The following is a 9,727-nucleotide window of genomic DNA, read 5'->3' as shown; positions in this document are numbered from 1 at the left end:
TGTATAGTATACATGGACTGGAAAATGTGGAGCATGACAATTACAAATGACTTAGTGAATAAGCACAAAGGAGCTGGTACCTAATCAAACCTTTGTGCATATTTAGGTCCATCAAAGTCAAATGAGTGCCATAAAATCTTACCAGTTGTATACATTGTATATAATACATGGAACAAACTGAATATGCAGACGATAAAAATAAGGAGTTGCTATGCATTATAAATTGTCATAAAGTTAGCTCGAAGAAAAATATATCTCACCCCCGCCCTGAACAATGAGCCAGCTGGTTCTTCATTTTAGTGATTTACGAATGCCATTTATCCTTTTTAACGAATCAATTGTTTTCGAAATTAACAGCCATAGGAAAAAAGGTGGGTTGATATTGGATGGATGACGAGAAAATTATTGTGAAGGAGACCATGAATATACGTGGGCGTGGGTTACCTGATGGACTGGAACTGTAGTAATAGTACGTTTCACTCCAGATGCACATTTCAGCAGGTAGCTAACAGGGCAGTAACAGAACTTGAAGCACCGCTCCACTGTGCAGCCAAGGATTTAGCAGTTAGCTGATCGCAGCTTAACCAAACTAAGCTGTAGGTAACCACAGAATCTGACTGTATTTCAAATAGGAAAAGCTGACCGCATAAGGTACATGAATAAATCGGCAATATTATGCGGAAAAGTTCAATCCGAAGTTAGCACAATTTCACATAGGAAGAGCATTACCTAATGTTGTGCAACCTTGACATAATGCATGAAAAAACGGCTGATGCTGATGCTGATTTGTTGTGAGAGAAAAACACTATTATTTCGCTAAAATGGTATGACTAATAAGTTCAAGCGAACAGGGCCAAGATCATAAAGGTAAACTGGAGCCGGGATATATTTTCAACAATTCAGTTTCAACTAAAGGAAATCCATCATTCAGTTGACCTCTTCTGCTGTACCTAAAAAACCAAATGGAAGCAGAGAAGACAAATTAGTGTAAAAGAACTAAAGAAACTGGTGGTCTTAAAACTACTACGAAACAATCTGAAATTATACCAGCATATGAAGCCCTGACAATGTACTGATATTTCTTCAGGGTACACCAATAATAAGCCATGAATGAACTAAAGAAACTGGTGGTCTAAAAACCACTACCAAACAATCATGTCTTAACAAAAAAACATCAACTAACTGAAATTATACCAGCATATGAAGCCGTAACAGTCTACTATATAAGAATAATGGTAGATTCAGTTAAGAGTTCCTCATAGTCATAGGTAGCCACAGCCCCTGAGCATCTATATCCACTCTGCAGAAAGGATTTCAATGAAACAGTCAGCAAGCTATAAAGTGAGCCATAAAACTGTTATGATAGATGCATGCATCATAATAATAGCACCTAGTTGCAGCCCAAATTAGCATATGTAAATTTCCTCAAGGAGTTAGTAGAGGTAGAAGAAATTGGGAACCAAAATAGCCTTGGGAGGGGGGAGAGGAAGAGGGGAGGGAGAGGAAGTGGAGCCGAGCAAATGCGGCCAAGGCAAGGGGACCTCGCACCATTGGTACAGCCGCCGGCTACGGCATGCTGCCTCTAAGATCTAGGAGGGGGAGGCAGGGAGGAGGAGAGGAACGGGAGCCAGGTAGAGGCGGCAAAGGTGAGGGGAGCTTGCACTATTGGTGGGGTCGGGCGGTGGATGGCCAGATGCAGCCATGGAGACACCAGATTCGGCGACGCGCCAGGTTCTGGTGGCAAAGGCCGACGTGAGCGGCCTCATCCGTTGTAGGGGCGCCACCATGCGCCATTGGTGTCTAGCGTCGTAGGTTGGCGTGCCGCAATGGTGGTGAGGGGAGGAGACGGAGGGCGAGCGTCAGCGCGCGGTACTCCGCCTGACAGAGGCAGGCGCGGCGCAACGAAGAGGGGTAGGGAGAAGCGGTGGGTGGCAGATCTGCACCACGACGGCGATGGAAGGGCGGGAGGCGGCGTACGCGGGGGGGGGGGGAGGAGTACTGTGTAGGCGAGGATGAGGAGCAGCGCGGCGGGGAATTATTTCTATGGAAGGTGGTGTTGGGGGCTGGTTAGACGGGCCAGGAATTTCGTGGAAGGTTCCGTGCCTATGGGGTAGGAATAGGAGGCAACGTGACCACATGAGGAAGCAAAAAATGGTATACACAAATAAGGGTATATGATAGATTAGCATATGGTTCCTATATATGTCTAGGTTTGCATGAGTGAAAGGACCTATATGGATGGATAGAGGGGGGTGAATAGACTATTAAAACTTCCTTCAAACACAAAACACTAGTCCAAGTGATTAGTACTACAGACAATCCTAATAGCCACTGCAAGCTTAGCCTAGTCACTTCAATGCAAGTTCTCCTACACAATTCTAGTAGCAACATTATCTAATCCAACTAAACCACACAAGCTACTCGAAGCTAGGAGTATTACTAACTGCGCTACACAAAAAGCAACTAATAGAACTACTTCTACTCGACTAGAGATGCTACCACTAAAACTACTCAAGCTACCACAAGCACAAGTTATGAAAAGTCCGCTGACTAGCACCTTCCTTTCCAGTGACCCCTTCTGAAACTTCCCAAGCACACAACATCAGACCTCTTTCTCCGGTGCATAGTTAGAGGGTAGCACCGAATAAATCTAGTAGCACGACATATAAGTAATGAGATAGGTCTCTTTTTGTCATATTATACATACATTCATCATGTACAACATGTTTGCTAATTTGTTATCATTGGCACAATGTAGTCTAGTGATATGCACCAAGACAAATAATAAACTCACTATTGTGGTATGGTTTGGTGTAACAATATTCCCAATATCGATCTATTACCAGTTTCTGACCGTTATCAACTTATTCTGGACCGAATAGCTTAGTTTTTGAGATTTGATTTCATTCCCAGTCAACATTATCGATTCTTTTTTTAGAAAAAGTATATAAAAGTTGAAAAAACACTACTACACAAAATCTTTTGCGCGGCGTTTTCAAATTGGCCTCCGAGGCGGTTGGGCCAGTTGCCCGCCTCAGTTTATTCGTGGCTGGGCAGCTGGCCCAGCAACCGCCTCGGTTAATTCTTAACCTAGGCAAGCAACCTAACAGACCCACCTCGGTTAATATATATTAACCGAGGCGGGCATCCTAACGCAACTGCCTCGGTAAATCATTAACCGAGGCAGGCATTCTAACTCATCCGCCTCGGTAAATCAAGCCCAGCCCGCTACCGATATATAAACGAAATCATCAGGAAACCCTCACTCCCTCTCCCAGTCCCAGCCACACCCCGCTCTCCCTCAGAGCCCGATGCTCCCCATCCCGCCGCTTCGCTCCCCTCTCCTCCCCGCCATGGCGTGGGGCGACCCGGCCCTCTCCCGGCGGCGTGCCCCTCCTCTCCCCTCCCTCCACAGCCACGGGGCGGCGCGGGGCAGCCACGGCGCCGACGCGCCCCTCCTCCGCTCCCTCCATGGCTCCACCACGGCGCTCCTCCCCTTCCCTCCCTTCTTCGTCGAGGGCGCTACGGCCTAGGCGAGCTGCCTCTCCGGTAGTGGCGTGGCACCGGTTGCACGAGGACAAGGTGGATGTGCCGCTGGACCACCTCCACCACCGCCGACGACGACAACCGAGCGGATTCGTGACCGTGGTGGCCGGATCTGGCGAGCAGCTGGCGGATCCAACGAATGGGCGACCTCCTCTAGCGAGCGGACGCGATTGCGGTGCGGATCCAGCGAGCGGCGGTGCGGGGTGGGGATGGGCTCGACGGGCCCGTAGGTGGGCTCGTTGGGCTTGTCCATGGGTTTTCCTTTTTTTTGTTTTTTTAATTAATTAACCGAGGTGGGCAAGGCAACCGCCTCGGTTAAGGCCACGATTAACCGTAACCTTTCAATCGAGACGGTTGCAAAAATCGCCTTGGTTAAACCTTTTTGTTCGTTACGGTTAAGGTTTGTGTAGTAGTGAAACTTATCTTTGTTTACCATTTCATGGCTGCTATACCCTCTATTTTTTCTTCTTATTAAGGCTGCCGAGCTCGGTGAGTTACTAGGGTATCCACGTTAGTGAAAATTTTTTACGCCGTTGGATTACCTCATCCGTTCTGGGCCCTTGTTTAGTTCGGCCGAATTTGGCGCCGCCGGATTTCCTGCAGCACACTGTAGCATTCGTTTGTATTTGGTAATAATTGTCCAACCATTGACTAATTAGGCTCAAAACATTCGTCTCCCAAAGTACAACCAAACTATGCAATTAGTTTTTAATTTTGTCAATATTTAATACTCCATACGTGTACTACAAATTTATATGACGAAGAATCTTCTTTTTATATAGTGCTAAAGTTTAGATTTTAGCTGACTAAACACACCCTTGATTTGTTACCGCGTGTCACCTTAATTTGTACGGCGTCGGCTCCATCGGTCGTCTAATCCCGTGCACGCGCGTGCTTCCCTCGTATTGGGCCGTCCCGCTCCTCTGGCCTCGGAGGCCTTTTAGATCCTATTGGCTGCCGGTCTCCCATCCCTCCGCTCCGCTTTTCGTCTTCACGCTACCCTCCGTCCTCGTCGCCGTCGCCATCGCTGACCTCGCCGCGGGGCCCCGCCTTTTCGTCGCCAGCCTGCGTCGTGAGCTGCCGTGCTTTGCTTCTTCTTTTCCCTTTCGGCTTTTCGGTACCGTTGTTCGTCGCCCCTTGTTTTTGCGTCGTCTTCCTTGGCTTCCCCATCCGCTGCTCCGTCCTCCTTGCTATGGCTGTGTTTTGCCTTGTGCCTTGCCTTCTTACTGCATTCGGCCTTAATCACCGCCGTGTTGGTCCCTCTGCTGGACGATTCCCGTCTGTTAGGGTTCGGCGCTACAGTGCTCACCGCCGCCGCCCGGCTTCCTCCGCCGTATTTCGGCCGCCGCGTTCTTGTGCCTGACCTCCTGTTCTTTGCTGTCCGGTTTCCTGGCTTTTGCCCTTGAATCTGCCGTTTTGCGGCCGCCCTCCCTTTTGCTTTCCCTGCTCTGTTTGTGCGGCCCGATTTAGTGCTGTGCTAACCTTCGCCTTCGTTTGCAGGTTCGTGCAGGGCCCACCGGTTTACCGGCGTCGGCGCATTATGTAGGTAATTTGTTGCTGCTCCGGCGCTGCGGGCCGACATTTTCTAGGTTCAAGATTCCTCTGCTTCTTTCGTGCTGATTCCTTTGCTTGCAACGTCTGCAGTCGCATCTGGAGCATCCGCCGCTCTCAGCTGGTTATCAGTGGAGGTCCTTGTGTTGCTTACACGTCTGTTGTGCAGGTAATCCTTCTTCTCTCATCTGTGATTACCTCGCGTTTACCTGTTGCTCTGCTCTACTTGTGTGCACCTGCATAGGTTGCCTGTGTGTTCTGTTACGAGGCTTATAGCTGTGATTTGCATAAGGGATTCTTGATTTTTAAGGTCACTGCTATTTGTTTTGCCGGCCTTTAGGCCCTGCCTGGTTCATAGCCTGTGTTCCACTTACTTACAAGGTTGATCAGGTTAGGCGTGATTACATAATTGTTCCTGGTTTAATAGGGATAGCCATATTGTTTGTTCTAATGAGACTGCTGGCATTTTCCTCAGCGGCTTAGTTTGTTCTTTTTTTATGTGCTTATTCACTGCATGCGTAGTGCTGATCAGGTTAGCCCCCGTACTTTCATATTTGTTCCCGGTTTATTCAATAGTGATGGTCATGTTATTTGTTCTATTGAGTCTGCTGCCATTCTGTTGAACGGTCTGCTTTATGATTAATCTCTGCGAGTATTGACTGTGTACTTTGGTTTTACATGATGCTGTTGCCTTTGCTTGTGTCGAGTTTCGTTTGTTCATATAATGTCATGGTTAGAGAGTCAGGGATCACTGTGGTGTTAGTGCTTTGGAAACCCCCCTAGTTTTGGTGGCTGTGTCATTCTATGGTTCTCATCATGCGTGTGCCGTTGTCTTGGTCGGTCTGATAGATTGTCTTGCTTCCTGTGCTATTTCCATGTTCCCGTGGTTTTACCTGACGTTCGCAGTACTTCTTCATGCGAGGTCTCCCTGTGTTCTGGTTAGTACGCTTGGTGTTCTGTTTGTGCACTCGGCGTGGCTGGTGACCATTATTGTTGTCCTACGACTGATAAATTTCCCTTCTCAGCTCTGTTGTGTTTGTTGTGCCTTTCATGTTATTTTTCAATCCTGTGTTATTGCCTAATTCTCCTCCTTTTCTGTCCTATACACCATAGAGAAGCCTCGCTACAAGCTGGGACAACGATGTGCCTTCTAGAATCCGAAAGTAAATTGAATGGCAGCAGGTTTCAACCTCAAAGGTAACATGTCCTTTTGAATCATGGAGCATTTGGAATGCCATCACAGAGTAAATGTTCCGGAGAGGTAGAGCACCTGTGTAACACCCGGTTTCAAGGATAAAGCCGAATGCACACCATATGTGAGCCCTGGAAATCAAATCTCACATATAGCTACAAATGAAGGGGCAGTATCAATTCATAATGCTTAATATATAGCGAACTTAGCAAAAGAGATAACCTTAGAAAGCAATCAACGGATAGACAACGCTGATCTTCGGGTGCAGACTTCACTCCACTGGATCCAACTGACTGGTTGACCACAAGCCCAACTTCTCAAGTCTCTGACAGACTGTTACGTTTTAAGAAAGATATTAGTTCAGTTTTAACAAAGCATGTTTTAATTCAAAAGCCGAGTTGAACCTAGTCACGTTTTATTTATAAAAATGATGCCATTCAAACTATAAATTTGCAAAGATAAAAGAGCACGTGAGAACATCTATTGGGTTTACGTGCGATGCATGTTGGAGCTAAGAAAATTTACAATTAAAAACATATTTTTATTAGCAAATAACTATATTAATATTTATGTACAAAATACCAAAGTGTAAAGCGTATATATTGATTTTAGTTATAAAAACTAGTTGCATACATATAATTTAATCTAATATATTTAACTATCAACAACAACAACAACAACAAAGCCTTTAAGTCCCAAACAAGTTGGGGTAGGCTAGAGTTAAAACCCAGCAGAAGCAATCAAGGTTCAGGCACGTGAATAGCTGTCTTCCAAGCACTCCTATCTAAGGCTAAGTCTTTGGGTATATTCTATCCTTTCAAGTCTCCTCTTATTGTCTCTACCCAAGTCAACTTCGGTCTTCCTCTGCCTCTCTTCACGTTACTATCCTGGCCTAGGATTCCACTACGCACCGGTGCCTCTGGAGGTCTCCGTTGGACATGTCGAAACCATCTCAACCGGTGTTGGACAAGCTTCTCTTCAATTGGTGCTATCCCTAATCTATCACGTATATCATCGTTTCAAACTCGATCCCTTCTTGTTGTTGGCTGCCAGAGGGCAGCTTGGCCAACAGGCCGCTTGGATTGTATTGAATTGCAGAAAAATGACTTCATGATACAAAGATGCTAACCACTGCATATATAGGCAAGTGGTGTACCTACTCCTTAGCATATTCTAACTGCATAAAGCAGATTCTATGATTCCTACTTGGTTGCCAAGGCACCATGATCAACTTGGTTGCCAAGGAAACACATTACAGTGAATAGTAAATATCTATAGGAGGTAACTTAGAAAAACAAGAACACTAGGCTAACTATTGACAATTCTCCCCTTTAGCCTTGTGGTCCTTGGAAGTGATGTGCTTGAGCCCAATTCTTCCCCTCATCTCTTCAAATTTTGATCTTCCAAGAGACTTGGTTAGAATGTCAGCTAGCTGATTAGTGGTGGATATGTGATCAGCCTTGATACTTCCATCTTCCAAGCAGTTTCTGATGAAATGGTACTTGATTCTGATGTGTTTACTGCGCTCATGAAAGACTGGATTCTTGGATAGAGCAAGTGCAGACTTACTGTCAACCTTCAGTTCGACCACTTCCACATTCCTTCCAAGGAGGTCTGCTAGCAGCCTAGATAGCCAAATAGCTTGTTTTGCATCTGTGGTAGTGGCAATATACTCAGCTTCACAACTAGATAGAGCCACCACCTTCTGCTTCACAGACTGCCAGCACACAAGATTGCTTCCCAGGAAGAACAGAGTGCCGCTAGTGCTTTTGCTGGTGTCAATGTCCCCAGCCAAGTCACTGTCGCAGTATCCAACAAACCTTGCTCTCCCTGGAGCCTTAGTGTAGTGAAGTCCGAATTCCAGAGTACCAGCCACATATCTCAGGATGCGCTTGATGGCAGCTTGGTGCTCTGCTGTTGGCCTCTCCATGAATCGACTGACAAAGCCAACTGAGAAGGCTAAGTCAGGTCTTGTGTGGACCAAGTATCGCAGGCTGCCCACCAATCTTCTGTATTGGGTAGGATCAACTTCTGCAGCCGTGCTCTGCCTGCTCAACCTCAGCTGCTCCTCCATTGGTGTATGGGCAGGGTTGCAGGCATCCATGCCTCCTAGCTCAAGGATCCTCTTGGCATAATGGGTCTGCCTCAGAGTGATCCCAGCTGAATCTTGATGTACTTCGACTCCCAGGTAGAAGGACAGAAGGCCGAGGTCGCTCATGTCGAAGACCTTCATCTGAGCCTTGAAACTTTCTATGGCTTGAGTGCTGGCACCGGTGATGATCAAATCGTCAACATAGACACCGATCAGCAACAGCTCCTCCCCTGTTCCTCGCCTGTACATCGCAGCTTCATGGTTGCTTTGCTGGAAACCCATCTCCTTGAGGGTGGCATCCAGCTTGGCGTTCCAAGCTCGCGGAGCCTGCCGTAGGCCATACAGAGCCTTGCGCAGACGGTACACCATCTTCTCCTTCCCGGCGACGGTGAAGCCAGACGGCTGCTTCACATACACCTCCTCTTTGAGGTCGCCGTTGAGGAAGGCTGATTTGACGTCCATGTGGTGGACGCGCCATCCTTCTTGGGCCGCCAGCGCAAGGAGAACTCGGACGGATTCCATGCGCGCCACGGGAGCAAACGCGTCGTCGAAGTCGATCCCTTCCTGCTGGACGAAGCCCCGCGCCACCAAATGCGCCTTGTACTTGGTCACCGCGCCCCGCTCGTCCTTCTTGAGCTTGTAGACCCACTTCAGAGTGATGGGCCGATGACCGGGAGGAAGCTCCACAAGTTCCCAAGTGCAGTTCTGCTCAACTGCCTTGATCTCCTGCTCCATGGCGGCCTGCCAGGCAGGATCGCCTTCAGCCTCCGTGAAGTTGGCCGGCTCGCCGGCGTGCGTGAGGTGAAGCTCGGCGAAGAGACGTGAAGCCGGCAGCGGTGTGGGTGCGTCCCCGATGATGTTGGGCATGGTACGGTACCGCAGCTGCTCGCCACCGTAGGAAGCATCATGGCGATCGTCGTCGTCCTCGAGCGGTGACGCGAACTCAATTGGGTCCGCCTGCTCGGTTTCTGCTGCTGGTGAAGCAGAGGAGGCTTGTGGATCGTGCTCCCCTGGAGCTGGTGACGGCGTGTGCGGCGGAGCTCCGTCTGTGTCGACTCCCCAGAACTCGATGTCGAAGTCACTGGAGGCGGAAGCAAACGTCCTGGCGGTCGAATTGGACCAATCCCAGCCGCGCCCTTCATCAAACACCACGTCGCGGCTCACCTTAACGCGTCCCGTCGCCGGATCGAGGACCCGGTAGGCCTTGGCGCCCTCGGCGTAGCCGATGAAGACCCCAGCCTTGCCGCGGTCGTCGAGCTTGCGTAGGTGCCCGAGCTCCCTTGTGTAGGCGACGCAGCCGAATGTACGCAGGTAGCTCACCGCCGGCGCTCGTCCGTGCCAGGCTT

General features: G+C 48.6%; 1 long non-coding RNA gene across 17 annotated transcripts in view; it reads left to right on the top strand.

Annotated features, from left to right (window-relative positions):
* Window positions 1–4,481: 4,481 nt before the first annotated feature.
* Window positions 4,482–9,727, top strand: part of LOC136494714 (uncharacterized) — a 39,110-nt gene continuing 33,864 nt past the window's right edge. For 15 of the 17 annotated variants that reach the window (XR_010768670.1, XR_010768666.1, XR_010768669.1 and 12 more), the window contains exons 1-3: window positions 4,655–5,092; window positions 5,191–5,266; window positions 6,211–6,294. This is a non-coding gene — a long non-coding RNA (uncharacterized lncRNA). Of the gene's footprint in view, window positions 4,619–4,654; window positions 5,093–5,190; window positions 5,267–6,210; window positions 6,295–9,727 lie in introns of those variants that run through there. The other 2 variants (XR_010768678.1, XR_010768681.1) reach the window with 2 other exon arrangements.

Source organism: Miscanthus floridulus, chromosome 11 (assembly GCF_019320115.1).
Source record: "Miscanthus floridulus cultivar M001 chromosome 11, ASM1932011v1, whole genome shotgun sequence".
Taxonomy (NCBI): domain Eukaryota; kingdom Viridiplantae; phylum Streptophyta; class Magnoliopsida; order Poales; family Poaceae; genus Miscanthus; species Miscanthus floridulus.
Note: the sequence above shows the minus strand (reverse complement) of the source record. Positions and strands in the feature narration are given on the sequence as shown.